Genomic DNA, 14,575 nt, shown 5'->3' on the forward strand with positions numbered 1-14,575 from the left:
ACTCAGCGCCTTGAGACCCTCACGGGTGATTAGTGCGCTCTACAAATAAGTGATTGATTGATTGATTGTACATAAAGTAAAAATGAAATACAATGCAACCTCGGGCTCTGCCAAAGTACTAAGCCTGCCCATTAGTGTACAGGAAGCTGTGAGGGCGGAGTTAGAGAATTTGTGTATATTAGGGGTTATCACGCCGATAGAGGCAACTAAGTGGTTGGCCCCAATAGTGTTTTTTTAAAAAAATGTGATGGGAAAATCCGCTTATGCATCGACTTGAGAGCCCTCAATAGAAAAGTTGTGGTAGACAAATTCCCCTTGCGCAAGATCAACGAGACCTTTACCAAATTAGCGGGTGCCAAGTACTTCTCTACTCTTGACCTTACATTAGCATACTACCAGGTCCGCCTTCAAGCAGAGTCCCAAGACCTCACAGCTTTTATAACACCCATGGGGGCTTACAAATTCAAATGTACGCCTTTCAGCCTGGTGTCGGCGGCATCAGTTTTCCAGAGGACCATGTCAACTATACTGGTGGATGTACTAGGGTTTTTTTTTTATCAAGATGTTTTGATCTTTGGGCAGATGGACACCATTCATGAAGAGCAGTTCCAATTAGTACTTAAAAAATTCATGGAATATGGGCTCACAGTAAAAAAGGAGAAATGTAGGATTAAGTATGCCAAAATTAATTATTTAGGGCACTTAATTTCAGCTCAAGGAATACATCCTAAGGAGGATCTCTTAAACACTATTTTGAATTTGACACCCCCACGAATAAAGATGGACTCAAGTCACTCTTGGGGAGGGTCGAGTTCTATAGCAAATTTGTAAAAAACTTTGTGGGCCGCACATTCCAGGTGCGCAAATTGCTCAAAAAGAATACCATTTATTCCTGGGATGAAGGGTGTGAAAGTGAATTTTTAGATATCAAGAAAACTCTGTCTGACGCACCTGGTCTCCGGTCTCCAGTCTCCAGTACTTTGTCCCAGGGGAAAACACCACATAGCAACTGATGCCAGTTCTAAAGGACTAGGGCAGTATTAATACAAGACTGGGGAGCATACCATTGCTTTTGCTTCCAGAGCATTAAGATAGGCAGAATTTAACTACTCTGCTATTGAGTGCGAAGCTCGTGCTATACACTGGGCATTCAAAAACTTTAGGGAGTTTGTTTGGAGAGCAGTTTTTAGAGTACGAACTGATCATATACCTCTTAAGGAAGTTTTCACAAACAAAGGTATAGTAGAGATTTCCAGCCGGATCAAGAGATCGGTAGTAAACTTACATGAATTTAGTTTTGAGATGGAATATGTTCCAGGAGTCAAAAACTTTACAGCAGATTGTTTGTCACGCTTATTAAAAGAGGCAGACAGTGTCAGGGCAGCGTGGTTGACAAATATCAGGATGAGGACCCGCCCATAGAAAGTGTGTGTGTCATTACCAGAAGGGCCACAGAAGAAGACACGTGGAAGCAAGAACTTAGCACTGATCCCATCCTTATGAAGGTGTCAGAGTTGTTGATAAAAAGGTGGGACACTGAAAATAAATTGGAGGAACGATTAAGACCATATTGGATTGTCAAGGAAGAGCTGTCAGAGAGGGATGGTCATCTATTCAGAGGCACAAAGTTAATTACCCCCAGCACCTTGAGAAAGTGGTTAATAGATGTTGCACATGAGGAACATTTAGGCATCACTAAAGCAAAGCAGAGACTGCACCAGGATTTTTGATGGCCGGCTATTGATGTTTCAGTGGAAAGGGTGGCGAGAGACTGTTTACCATGCGCAAACAGTGACAAGGTCCTCAAATCTAACACCCCACCTATGGTGCGTCGTGCGCTCCCCGAGGGACCGTGGATGGAGGTGACGGTGAACATATTTGGCCCTTTGTCAGGTGAAGTTAATGCCACATACATAATTGTCTTGATTGATGTTTTCTCATGTTGGCCAGAAATTAAAATTGTGTCTGATACCAGTTCTGGGGTGGTGATCAAAGTTCTGGTGGAAGTGTTCATGAGAGAAGGCCTACTCAATATTGTGTTAACAGATAATAGGACACCAATTTGCTCCAGAGAAATGAAGGAGTTTCTAGATAGCAATGGGATTTGACACAAACTCTGTGCCCTCTAGCATCCAGAAACAAATGGAGTAGTAAAATGATTTAACAAAACGCTTAAGGTAGGTATTCAACTAGCCAAGAGTAGTGGTTTATCTTGGAGGGAGGAAACTATGAAAAGGTTGGAAATCTATCGCCTCACTCTGCATCACTTAACTGACAGGACACCTTTTGAACAGTTGAAAGGTTGCAAACCCAACTCAAGGTTAGTGCCAGGATGGATGAAGTGGTACAAGGGGTGGGTAAAGGTGGACACCAAGCAGTCTTGGAGAAGAAGGGAGGTAGATTTGCAAAAGGCAAGGAAGGAGCGTTACGACCAGGCTCACAATACCAAACTAATCCAGTTTAAGCTGAGTGAGTGGATCAAGGTGAGGAATCCCATTGGTCGCCAAGCAGGGTCAGAATTTACCGAACCCAGGAAGATTATCAAACTCTTGCGCAATGCAGTAAAAACATGGGATGGAAGAATTTGGAATCTGGGAAGGGTGGTTCGCTGTGTGGGACCTGAACACAGGATGGAAGAAAATGCCACGGACAAGGAGAAATCTAAGGTATCTGTTAGGATGAGTGGGCAGAGGACCTGCATCCCTGCTAATCTCAAAGACTTTATAATTAACTTAAAGCATTGATGTACTGTTTCCTTGATAATTACTATGAGATGTTTTTCTTCTTCTATTTCTTCTTCCAAACTAGGTTGATACTCTTTTGACTTGGTTCCACTGTGATTGCCATTAGTATTTCTTTCCATTTTCCCTGTCACCTGTACTTTTTCACTCTTTTCTCTTTTCCTGGTCCCACCCCTCCCTGTCACCATCCTGCTTGGATTCTCTCCTAGTATACATGTTATGTAAGGTTTTACTTCTAGCTTACATTTTATGTTTTTATCCATGCCACTGTATAAAGGAGGGAGATGTGTGTCTTTCTGCCTTTGACAACACACTAATGGCTGGTCTGCAGTCACAGCATTGGCCCGAGACCAGAAACCATGGGAGTGGGTATTGGCTCCTCTGATCAGAACCTTTAGGTCTCCAAGATTCGATGAGAGGCACCCGGAGTTGACTGACATGGGATTTGTGAGGGGCTCAGCGGTGGCTGAGGTGTTGAAATAAACTCAACCTTTTGTTCCTTTCCCGTGTGGAGTGTTCCTCACTTCAAGCATCTAATGTAACACCAACCTACATTGTTGTGGGAAGCCACAAGGCCTAAAGAACTGACAAAAAAGGTGGTCGCCTTGAAATAACTTTGCAACAAATTGTGCTCTAGATTACACACAAGGACATCCACTAAATAAACTGGAAACCTATATATGCAAGATATAAGTTGACTTGTTAAAAAGTGCAACAAACGCCCTCAAGGCATCTTGGCACTGAAATGACTAACAACAACAGAAAAGATCTGAAGATAATCAATAAAATAGATGAGTTTTAAGAGCCTTCCTAAACATAGAGGGGCAGATGTACTTAGAGTTATGCAACTCTGTGCAGCCGGCAATTTGCTGCTTCGTGCGAATGGGAGAGAGCTGGAAAGTCCCATATCTACTAAGCTAAGATGCTCTTCATCTACCTCCCTGTGCTGGAGTACTTGAGGCAACCTAGCTCCAGCACAGGCACACCTGCACCATTGTGCATGTGTGGCTCCATTACAGGCAGGAAGGGAAATTTTCCTGCAAAAAAAACATTCCTTAGAGGCAAATACCTCTTTCCATGGAAAGAGGAAATAATGAGGAGAAATAAAGAAATTTCTCCTCATTACGCCTCTGTCAGAAAGGCATACCATTTTGGTACAAACTCAGGTTTACTAGTCTTTGTAAATCTGGGTTTGCGTCAAAATATATAGGTGGATGCATGGGAATGCCCATGCTCCAACCATGTATCGTCTACCCAATGCAAAGCCATGCAAAGGAGCTCTATGCGCTGCCTTTTATTTCTTTGTGTGAGAAGTTGGCCTGGTATATGCTGTACACTAATCTCATAGATTTCACTGCGTCACTTCTACGAGGCTTACTTCAAAACGCCCACCCTGCATACATTATACCTGGCGCGGGTATAATGTGGCGCAGGGGTTTACAAAGTGACGCATCTACCTAGATGCGTCACTTTGTAAATATGATTCAACATGGTGCATTTATTACGCTGCTGGTGCGTCACAAAGAGTGACGAACCGGCGGCGCAAAAGTGACGCAAGGGCACATAAATAAGCCCTCTAGTATTTAGTGGTTTTCAGTTAATCAATACAAAGATTTATCAGGTAAAACAATGCAGGCTTGTATCCCCACCGCTGCACACCAATGTGAGAAGTTGGCCTGGTATGCTGTCCACTAATTAAAGTAATACCAAAGGCAGTTCGGGCTGGACTGTTCCCATGAGGCACAGGGTCAAGACTGATTTGCATATGGCTGGGTTCAAACTAGAATAGCATGGTGAGCAACAAAACGATGGATTTAGGCCCAGATCTCTGTACTGGGGTGAATGTATGACATTGTTCTGCATTCTGTCCATCAACTGTTGTTTTTGCATTTGTAACCCCGAGTGGGACGGGTATGCCCAGACGTGGGTCCCGTGCTCTCCATGCCACTGGAATCAAGCTATCCTGGCTGAAGAGGGGTGAATGGTGTGTATGGTTTCTCTGTGAGTATAAAAAATATGTGTTGTGTCTTCACAGGAGCACAATCAGGCCTGTTTTCACACAAGAGCGTAGTACAACACACAATGTGTGCTTGATGCATCATTGTAGCTGGGGCCACATAGCTCTAAACCATCGTAAAAGTAGTAACACAACATCTCTGTGAAATCTGTGCCACAGGAAAAAAGGTAACTGACAGTTGTCACAAAGATACTTGACAAATGTGGACTGGATCCACTTGCGTTTGTGAAGGATGCAGATGCAGAGGATAGTGCAGCTAGAATAACAGATGTACCAATACAGTGCGGGGAATGCGTCTAACACCAAAGCATACCCATTCATTCAACATTAGCAACTGACACTACCTCCCTAGCTGACACATGTCACTGGAATGACAGATAAGCAGATGTCTTGCATCACTAACACTGTGCATGAATCATCCATCAATACTGCACTCACCTAACAATGCTATAGTTCCATAAGCACAAACAATAACACATAGGTCAGCCATGGGACAACTGGCAAGGTATCAGTAATCAACAGCATGTATTTAGGCCTATGGACCTGGCAATGCAATGGCAAGAAAGTGTTGAAGTAACATGCACAACAACATGACTGTGGCATGGCAATGAAGGCGGAGAACGGGCTACATCCTCATCAAATAACACTTACTCTGTGTTGACACCCCCAAGCCAGAGAACAGACATACACATGAGTGAATTGCAACAGGGAAACCAATAAGTACAGCCATAACATGCAAGTAAAATACAACCAATTACATCAGAAATGGACATTTTATTGGGTCAGACGGACATGAAACAAAATAGTAGCACAATGAAAATGCACCACTTATCTCTGGATGGTAACTACAAATTCACTAATGCCAATTGCATGATGTGTGTAATTTATTGATTTATCACAACCGCACCCATCAAAATGACCAAACATCTGCAGGCACAGTTGAACACATAGACAAACATGCATCTAAAAAGAAATGCCAATGTCACATATTGTTGTATCTCTCAAGGAATGTACAACATACATTTAAAAAAACATTTTTCACTAGATGGGCAGCCACCATGTATGGCATGTGTTGCAGTCCAGTGTGGCCAACCAGCCCCTCAACTCTAGTCAGGTGTATGCAAGACAGAAATCTCTGCCTGGTTAGGACCAGGGGAAATCCACCGTACACCCAAGAGATCCATAACATGTGTTGAGGGAAAGCAGCACCACCTGATTGTCTCCTGGATGGCAACTTTGGTAAGCTCATTACATGTGAGACATACCCCACATATATCAGGGTTGTACAAGCAGTGTGGCCATGTCTTTTGGAAAGATAACATCCTTGGGCTTCATCCACTTCACAACTAACCTTCTCACAACCTGGACAACAACATCAGCCTTCAAAACTCACCGCACTTTCCTAATCAGTGACTCGGCCAGCTGAATCCTCAGTCAGCCTGGATTACACAAGCCTGTGTACAGCAGGGTAGTCCGAGTATGCAGGGGATGCAAATGGCCCCTCTAAGTCCCCCAGTCACAGGTCCCCTGCTACACAAGATTTGTCCAGGTCAGGGGCCTCACCTTCCACATGCATGATGATGTTGAGAGGTGCAGTACAAAATAGAATGTCTCCCCTGTCACCCCAGTGCAGTGTAGATGTGTGCCATGCAATGCAGACTACCCTTTGTACCTGAGCAGGAGCACCTTGAGTGTGCACCCCTACAAGGGGCACCATGCAGCATTCTCCTGTCAGCATTGTGTCTACATCTGACATGCCAGACTTTGCCAACAGCTAAGAGTCATTGCTGACGTATCAATGTCCGCAGCCAGGGCCCACAGGCTTTTGCATGACGCAGGCCCTGCCTTCACCGTCATTTTGCAGTAACTCTGCAGTACCTTGGTCTACCACTACGGGTCTCATACAAAAGCATAGTGTTGTTTCAAGTCATAGGGGACTGTCTCTGCTTACCGGCATTAGATGCCATGCTGTTGCACGGAGTGCACATTGTAAAGTGCTGCATCGCTGTTTCCAGCCAACAATGTCCTGTCAACCTGGGACTTGGGGTCTACAACATGTTTTCACATGGCTTTGTGTGGCTTGTTGACCTCTGCATATTTTGCACCAGGCTTCTCCATTCTGCATTCTGGTGCATACATTTCTGAAAACAACATCAGAGGTGCCTCCACAAGTTCCTGTCGTAAAATGTTTGGTCCTCTAACTGTCCAGCCATCATATCCTTACTCTCCTAGCGTCAAGCTGTGTATCACTGTCACACTAGACTGATGGACAATTGTGTCTGACACAAGCTGTTCTTTACGCCATGTAACAACGTATTGTACATATGTCGCTAACATGACAATGATCTGCTTGATAGACACTGTTTAAAAACATCATCAGATTTCCAAAATCCCTATTGCCCCCCACAACCTCTTTAAATCATGCCCGTGAGTGAATTTGCACAGCCCGTTGTAAATGTGCACATCAGCAATTACAGCAGAGCAAATACTCAAATGTGAATCTGTGGTCAAGCCTTTGCATAGTTTGCTGCATCCCAAATCTTAATTTCAAGTAGTAAATGCCTGATGTTCATGTCCATGTGAGTTGCAAACCCATCAAACTGGTGCAGACATCACAGCAATGTGTAATGTGACAGTCACATATGTGTTCACACATACAACCTACGCCAACCATAGTGACTACCATTGATGCATGGATGTATAAGCACATATGAATAGATGTGGATTGGCATCAATGTGAGGATCAAGGGCATGTTGAGAGCTCTGGATTACTGATATCAGAAAGACCGAAGCCACCTACACAACACAGATCACATCCCATAGCCATATGGTGTCAATAGTCATGCTATTTCATGAAATATAGTACATCTGATGATCAACTTGCACTTAGCATTAAAAATGTGGCTGCTTCAACACAAAAGCAATAGTTATTTATATAACTGTCATTGAAAAAAATCGCTAAATACATGTTACATCACTGAAAATTACCGCTCAGCCCTTGGAGGGTAAATAATTCTAGCAGAGTCCAAAAAAGGGCCGCAAACGCCAGGAAGTGATGTCAGTCTGAATCCTGTGTAATGGAGGATTACTGCACACTTTCACTTTCTCTTTTAAGCACACTGTCAGTGTCGGAGAGTGTTGGAGTTGTGGGCTGGTGTTGTTGGAGAAGAGAGTGCTTTTGTGTCCTGTGAACTGTCCCTTCTGTCTCTGTCAAGTCCTGTGTTCTAGTCTTTTCGTGTTTTTTGCGTCTTGTTGATTATCTTGTCGGGTGTCTGTCCATGGTGTATATTTGTCTTACTTACGGTTCCAAGGTAACATCATTGTGGTTTTTTTTACATAGTGGGGTTAGGTGTATGTTGGGAGATGTCGGTGTGGGTAGGGAGTGCAGGATGTCATAGGAAACATTGGGGAGCTTCCTCTGGCTAGTAAATTTTTACCTGCCACTGATGGTGGAGAGTGGGGGACAGATCTTGCAAGGTTATGGTGTCCGGGTCCGTAAGGTGAGGTGGGAGCATATCCGCAACCACATGATGCAGATCTTTGGGGTGGATGGGACTGTCCACCAATGGAAGCACCGATGGCAGGATTGCATGGGACGTGAGGGAGACCTTTTGGACCACCAGGGAGTTATCGTTGGACGCGAGCTGGAAAGTACATGACAAAAGTTTCATTAAATCATAGTGTGTTTTCCCTGTCAACAAATGTAGTCAGTGACACAATGTAATAAACGCTACAGGATGATGCCATCCATTTAAAAAAAAAAAAAAAAAACTGCCTAGCTGAAACACAATAACACTTGCACCATTGTGCAAATGTGCCAGTGTTGATAATGATGTATGACCATGTGCAGGAATGAGTACATTCCTGCACATAAAAAATAATGAAGTGCTGTGTCACGTTTCAATGTATGCTGTGCAGTGCAGGATATTAAGATAGTTTATAAGGATATTTGTGTGGGAGGACTTTCAATGCGCATGAAGTGCCCATGTGAGCTGTACATTGCAGCCCACATGACAAAACACACTGCCTCATGGACTAATTTGCCTATCCCCATTGTGCAAGGGTCTAAGCATTTGTTAACAGTTCCCAATGTAAACGCTGGATCACATGTATGCCACACTTTTAAATCTTCTACATTGCAATATGACATGGGTGTTGTGTAAGGTCCATCGAAAAACCCATTCCCATTTGAACACTTGTCACTATTTTTGGTGTGTAAGTCTGCCTCACACACAATGTGAGATCAGACAATGATAGTTGTCTGAACACACCCTTGTGAAATATGCTAAGCACATATTGACTACTCAACGTGGAGAAAATGACGTTGTGGCTGGAAACGGGGCCTTCTGAATGTGTCACTTAAGTAGTGTATGCAAAATGATCACATATAGTAGCAGGATTGTCTTGTGGTCCACAAGGCTGCAGTGGTCATGTGTTGTGTGTCAGATAGGCAAAGCAGATTCCTTCATGTATGCAACATGAACAGAGCCAGGACTGTCACAGGCCATCGCATTGGATGTAGAGGAATCTGATGATGAACATGACACATGTGGAAATTCACGTCTGAAACTAACTCAAGTATTTTACATGCCTCACAGCTGGAAGACCACTTATAACTCAGGGTGACGTAGATGCCTTCATGGACCCACACGCCACTGGTGAGTGCCTTCCTCGTATATTTTCTTTGTGAGATGTGAAGATTTGATGGAAATGCTCCTGTATGTAGTAGAACACAGTCTGTGTGTGTATCACATGGACCTCACCTCTAGTGTGATGAGGGAGCCGAAAGTTGAGATATATGCACACATTTATGATGTTGTGATTGAGCACAGCATTTGACTTCCTGACTAAAAGTTGCATATCCCTAGTTAGTCAAATTCATCACCACACCGTATTAGCAAATATCCTGCTTATCACTGGCTTTTGGCCTGTCTCAGATGAATTTTCATGGCATGCCAAACAAGTAGGCACTCTGCCACAAATGTGCAAGTGGGCCTGCTTTGGTGCTAGCCATAGCAAATGGACACTGTTGTGTATGCAAATCAGTGTTGCCACCTTATCAGGGCACCTTGTTTGCCAACATGCATTAGCAACATGTCAGACCCGTATTGCTGAGATGTTGTTATGTCAATGCAATACAACATACATTTTCAAGGTTGACCATCTGAGATATGTCCTATCAGATGTGTGATCCAATGGAATCCATTGAGTCCAAATTCCCTCCATTCTTTGCATGCTGTGGTTGGGTGTACTCAATTCCAGATAAATGCTGTATGCAACTGTCACACAATGTGCCAGAAAAAAAATGCATTATACCGTGATATCAGGGGTGAATTCATGTCCAAATCACTAAGGTTAGATGCATTCTAGGCATTGCATCATGTGTACGTGTCAGCTTAGGCTCACGTTGCATGTCGACAGGGCCGGACTGGCTGTAGTGGGCACCGGGCATTTCTCCGGTGGGCCGCCAGGGTGGGGGTGGGTTTTGAGCCCCTGGGGGGGGTCGTTTTTGTTACAGGGCCGTTTTGCTGCTATATCGGCCCTGTAACAAAATCGGCCGAAACCGGCCCTGGCGCAGGGCCGGTTTTGGTTCTGAGTCCGGCCCTGCATGTCGACCCTGTGAAGTTACACTGACACCTTCACTGAGTCCAGAAATTCAGAAGGGGTATGTTACTCCAGCCGATGCATGTGGATTCCACAGCGTAAATACAGGAGAGGAAACATGTGAGTGATGCTGGTGATGGCTATGACCAGAAATGGAATGCGTGTACAGCCTGGACTGAGATAGCTGTCAATGATGATCAATTAATTGGATGAGTCAACATCACTATAAGGGATTAAATCATGCACTGAGAATAATACACATTTCTACTGAAGTGGTTCATTGAACATATTTACTGTTCAAATTTGTTGCTTGCATGTTCATGTGAGTGCAACCGCATTCAATCTACAGGAGGTAGGCTACCGCCTGTATCGATTATTGTGAAATATCCTGCAAGGAGAATTTATCATTGGGAGCGATGTACTATATGCAGGAACATATGACACATTGAATTATTTTTGTATTTTGAAAGCCCTGAAGAAGCGAATGTTTTTCACGAAACACATGTTGGCTTGGCTGTATTTCCTTATATCTGTTAACGAAGAATTTTGTATCAAGACTTGGCAGTATTTCCTTGTATCGATTGAAGAAGAATTTGGTATCCAGTTGCTGAATGAACACAATGAAGATGAACTCTGTGAACATGCAAGCAACATCTTTGAACAATAAATATGTTCAATGAACCACTTCCGTAGAAATTTGTATTATTCTCAGTGCATGATTTAATTTATGATATTCCCTGGTAGGAAAACGTGGAACTGAGAAGTAGCGCTGAGCAAATTGTCTCTTTTTTCCCTTGTATGAATCACCATCAGAGATAGTTAGGTGCCAACATTTAATTTCTATCTATAGTCACAATCTTGCCTCTGATCGATGGTATCCTTAACATGGTGGTGCATATTGCAAGAACACCATTGCCGCCGCAACGTTACTTGGAAAACATTGTGCTAGCAAGAGTGGCTTAGCCTTAGTCATCATGCAGCGTTAAGCCAACTCCCTCTGATTGATTCCCATTAGTGCTTTCTACCACCTTTTCACACTGTATCTTGGGTGCAAATGGTGGGCACTGTATACTTGCACAGCCAACATTTCGCAGGTATAGCTCCTATCTACAAGCCAAGTGTGAATATGTTGGAGTGCGTAATGTGCAATACTCTGGACAAACTGTATTGAAAAATGTGCTGTAATGAGGATGGTTTATTAACTCATCATCCCTGCTGTTCCAATGTGTGCTGCGTTGTGCAGCACACATGGAAACAGCAAGGCACCATTGAATGCTCTTGTGCAGGAAGGTGAGCCTTACAGCACATGAACAATCTTTGAAAAAAATGACATCTTGTAACTTCAATATGTGCTGCATTAAGCAACACACATAGAAGTGACACAACATCATTTCAAGATTGTTTATGTGCAGGAAGGGGCACCCTTCGGCACATGAAAAATCTTCTCATCAACGCAGACACACTTGTGCCATGGTGCAGGGGGGTCTGCGTAGGCGCAAGGATGCAAAACATTTGCAGCAGCGCAGGGGTAAACACAGGTCTGCACCATACTGTTGTAGATATGGTGCAGTCCTGAATTCCTGAAGTCGCAGGGAGTGGCGTTAAGCCAAGGAGGCCAATGCCATGCTACGCCACTTCCTTGTAAAGATGCCCCTTTGTCTTTTTTTGTCATGGCCTGGCCTGGCATTGCCTGGCTCTGCAATGGGCCTGTCAAGCTGTTTTCTTGAGGTCATTCCCCTGGTAGACCCAGTCTGAGTATGTGTCAGCACCATCATTTAACCTCTTTGGTGCTGAGGACGGCCCCCGGCCATCCGATGTCACGGTGGGCGTGTGCGGAGGATGGCCGGGGGCCGTCCAAACCCCGCCCACTCATGAATTCTCCCGCACAGCGGGAGAATTCGCGCAGCGCCACAGGGGTTAACTCTGCTAATCTGCAAATGTTGTGACTCTACTCTGCCCTTGACATGTCCCATGCCATACATTAACAGGTCAGTAACACCATCAGGTTGTAATTGGTCCTTTCATTCACATTGCATAGTTCAGGTCATGTTGGAAGTAGCAAACATTTGATGAGAGTGTAGAGTCCATGTTTTCATGCACTTGTGTTTCAAACTTACATGGTGAACATTTTCATTTATCTTTGATCTTACATATCATATGTCTTATTTCTTAGACAACATGTCACCTGAGGAGGTACGAGAGTTCCAAGTCAGGAAGGAATGATACTTGCATATACGACATGTGGCCAAGGGATATCATGCAATGGCGAGGAGGTATCGAGCAGACCGGGCAGCTGGACAATGGAAATCTCTGCCCGAATTTGCATGGAAAAGTGGAGGAAGGGACACCCAAGCAATCCCAGGCCCTTCTAATGGCTGGCGTGGGTCCAGACATCCTCACAGAGCTGCTACAACAAGTCAGACACCACCTATCCAACCTGCTGCACCTGCCTCAGGCACTCAACCAAGTGCCCCTCACAACCTCGCACACAAGGCACTGCATCGCTGCCATCTGCAGCCCGGACACATGCTGTCAGGTACACCAGCAGGGACCGTCGGTGTTTGCTGGACATAAATGTGAGATTGGCACAAGTGAAAAGGGACGTATCGGACATCAACACCCAACTCCAGGACATCAAGGGTGCCCTGGGGCTCCCATTCTGAGCCCTCACATATGTGATCCTTTCCCCTTCATACAGTCCCCCTATTCCTTTTTGAATACTGTTTATTAATTAGTTTAGGATTTTATGTGTTTTTAAGTGTATTTTTAGAGTAATAATAGTTACTGTAAAATTTTGGGTAAGGTTTTAGATGTTTTATTCAATTTATGTAATGTTATCAGCTAAGTTTCCTATTCCTTTGGGTGCGGGGTAGATGTATTTTTTCTTGTTGAAAAAATACAAAAAAATGTATTATTATCTAGGATATATGTATAGTTAGATCATGTTTAGATTAAGCTGTCTTTGTCCCGTCTGAAGATGTGCTTTAAGGAGGTTAGGTGGGTTGATGTCTCATATATGTTATTGAGTGTTTAGTATTAGATAAGGTAGTTAGTTTAGTATAAATGTTAGTTAACATTAGTTAGTTTAGATTAGGTTAGCTGAGGTAATTAGTATTAGTTTAAGTTAGGTAGTGTTTTAAATATGTAATAAATTGTTAGTGGCTTGTGATTTGTGGTGGCACTTATGTTTGAAGTGAATTGATGGAGTGGTTATTTGGAAGTTGGATACAACAGATTCATTCACAAAACTATCATTTGGATGTCTCAGTGTGCTCATGAGATCATCGTCTAGGGAAAGGCTACTGTCATACTGCTGTTGGATTTTGATCAGACAACATGTGTGAATTTCAGGCTGGCAAAGTTGAGTTATGACCTTGCAAAGGGATAGTCTGCTGATTTATTTAGCATCTTATGAGAAACTGACGGAGTTGTAAGACTGATTGGGACATATTTACAACAGAATGGAGAAGCGTGGTGTTAAGAAAACATTGCTAACGCCATGCTTCTCCATTCTGAAAATGCAGGCAAGCGCCTTATTCACAAGAATGCGGTGCACCCCTGTGTTTCCTCTAGAGCTGAGTTCAGCTGCCTAGCGCCAACGCTGACACCCTTGCAACATAGTGCAAGGGTGTCTGCATTGGGGGAAATGATTGTTTATGTGCAGGAAGGTCTCCCTTCCTGCACATAAACGATGATTCATAACATTTAGAAAATTCTATGTGTGCTGCTTGATGCACATACACAATCAATGGCAATTTTCTGTTTCTATGTGTGCTGCACACGGCAGTACACATGGAAACAGCAACAACGAGGAACAATAAAGCATTTCTCCTCGTTGCACCAGGGTAAGACCGGGTTTTCCCAGGTCTTAATGTTTGTGCTACTCCCTATTTACGCCACCCTTGTAAATAGGGGGCAGCATCAAAATCAATGGGTGTTGTGGTGGAATGCCCACCACAACACCCATTACCCTCCCCTTTCACGCTGAGCACAGCATGAAAGGGCGCCTTATTTACAAGGCAGCATTAAGCCATTTAAGTGGCTTAACGCTGCCTTGTAAATAGGGCAAACCCCTCTCGCCACCACAACATCACTTTCAGTGAAGTTGTGGTAGCAATAGGGGCTTGTAAATATGCCCCATTATGCTTCATCCTCTTTGTGAGTATGATGAGGGCTTTATCTTGAGATGTGGCATGACATGACACTCATCGCA

The sequence above is a fragment of the Triturus cristatus genome, chromosome 11 (genome assembly GCF_964204655.1).
Source record: "Triturus cristatus chromosome 11, aTriCri1.1, whole genome shotgun sequence".
NCBI lineage: Eukaryota > Metazoa > Chordata > Amphibia > Caudata > Salamandridae > Triturus > Triturus cristatus.